This window comes from Lactuca saligna, unplaced genomic scaffold, assembly GCF_052625555.1.
Source record: "Lactuca saligna cultivar CGN05327 unplaced genomic scaffold, ASM5262555v1 scaffold_162, whole genome shotgun sequence".
NCBI lineage: Eukaryota > Viridiplantae > Streptophyta > Magnoliopsida > Asterales > Asteraceae > Lactuca > Lactuca saligna.
Window position 1 is genome coordinate 75,001 of NW_027629802.1, and position 2,500 is coordinate 77,500.

A 2,500-nucleotide genomic window follows, 5' to 3' on the forward strand; every position below is an offset into this window, starting at 1 on the left:
GGGACTACCACCACTTGGTGCCCAGAAGCGTGTATGACGAACAAGGCATGGTGTTGGGAATTATGCATCTTCGGGCTAATCAATGTCTGTTCCTGTCACCAAGCTCTTTGTGCATTATGTATATATAGGGGGTACATGGGGACTAATACCACCCTTGGTGCCCGACAGGTGTGTTGGGAAACCTAAGCAAGCGAGGCTGGCAAGGCAAGCCACCCAAGGGAACAAGGCACCTTGCCACACACATGCCCATGAACGACCAAGGGAACAAGGCAACCTTGCCACGCACAAACCCATCCACGAACGACCAAGGGAACAATGCATACGGGGCTGGCAAGGCAAGCAGGCTACCCAAGGGAACAAAGCCTCTTCCCACACACAGACCCATGAACGACCAAGGGAACAAGGGTGTGAACGACCAAGGAACAATGCGTATTGCCACACACATTCCCATGAACGACCAAGGGAACAAGGCTACCTCCCAAACAAACACACATGAACGACCAAGTGAAGAAGGCTTCTTCCCACACACAACCCCATGAACGACCAAGGGAACAAGTTTACTTCGTACACGAACACCCATGAACGACCAATGGAACAAGGCATCTTGCCACACACATGCCCATGAGCAACCCAATCCCATCCTCATCGGTCTAAGGAACAAGGGGCCTTGACAAACCATGAGCAGATTTCTAAGCAAGTCAAACGATGAAGGGAGCAAAGTGTAGTTCCTACTTAGTACATAGTAAATTGAATATATGAGTTCCAATCCGATCAACTCGTGTTCTTTCGAGTTCATCTAAGCCACTTATGAATACCTAAAAGCCTTATCTGCCTGCCTATCACCAGGCGACAGGGACAAACACCCAAATATGATATATTTTCATTTCAAGTCCATTCGTCTATGTTAACAACGACCCACACAAATTTTCAATGGCATTCCTACTTGATTTGAGCGACATTCCAACAAGTAGGGAACCATCGCTTCAAGGCATGACCAAGGATAGGACACAAACATTTACGCCTCAAACATGACATTTTGTTTTTTTTTTTTTATTTATTTCAAAGCTTTTCATTTATAATAAAAAGCATCCCTACAAAATTTTGTGTCAATCCGAATTAATTCGAGCGAGTTATGGACGATTTCGCACAATTATGCATCCTTGGGCAAATCAATGTCTGTTCCTGTCACCAAGCTCTTTGTATAATATGTATATATAGGGGAACCATGGGACTGCTGCCCATTGGCGCCCCAAGGGTGTCCAACGCCCAAGGCTCTCGAGGCTGGCACGCTCAAGGCATGGCCAAGACGCCCGCTCTTGACGAAAATGGGGCCAAAACGCCCCCCATTGGCGCCCCACTCCCGTGTCCCCTCGCCCCCAAGTCGTGTGTGTCCAAAAATTATGCATCATCAGGGAAATCAATGTCTGTTCCTGTCACCAAGCTCTTTGTGCAATATGTATATATAGGGGGTACCATGGGGTCTCATTCTCATAGGTGCCCGGCATGGTTGATGGGCAAATAAGAATCGTGAGGCTGTATCGAGCACACACGAGGCATGCCAAGCCAAGCCCCACGACCCATGAAAGAGGCCATCCCCCCCAACACGTTGCCTTGATTTCTCGAACGGTGACCTGAAAATTAGCCCCATCTCCTTGAGTCTCCTCGACGTTGTGCCCATACACTAGCCCGTTGCCTTGATTTTCCTCGACATAGGGCGCAGAAACTAGCCCCGTTGGCTTCACCTGTGCCTCGACGCCGTGCGCATACTAAGAAATATACATCCTCAGGGAAAGCAATGGGTGTTGCTGTCACCAAGCTCCTTGTGCAATATGTATATATAGGGGGGGAGCCGTGGGTGAGCATGGGAAGGGATGAAGGTGCCAGACTGCCTTTGAGCGCGAGCTTGGGTGACTGTTGCTTGATTCCTAGTCGGTGGCATAATACCCCTCCGAGTGGGGGCCTTGGCGTGGTGTGGGGATGCCTCGTTAGGTCTCTGCGACACCGATCCAGGGTTGTGGTCTAGCTTTGGAAGTTTGGGATGGTGCTGTTTGTGTGGCAATTCGATGACGATGTGCTTGCTGATCTATGTTTGACGTGCTACTGGTGCTAGCCAGCATTTGATTTGTGCTGATGATTGGGAAAAGATAGGCGTTAAAGTGGCATGTGTTGCTTTTTGTGATACTACTATGGTACGCTAGTCTATCCTTGTTAGATGTGCGGTTGGTGCCTAAGCGTAGCTAGCATTGGTTTAGCACCGATGACGCTGAGGAAGCAAGCATTATCAGGAAGCATTGTTAGACATTCAGTATCATCATGGCGTGTTGAAATTATCTTGGAAGCATAAAAGATGCCGGCCATACCTGGCTGGCGTTTTTGTGTGGGCGGGGTAGCTTCGTACACTGCATCAACATAAGACTTGTCTTCTCTGAGGTACGATTGGTGCCCATGCCCGGCTAGCGCTGGTCGTATAGGATCAGAGATAGGCATTAAGAGGCCCCTT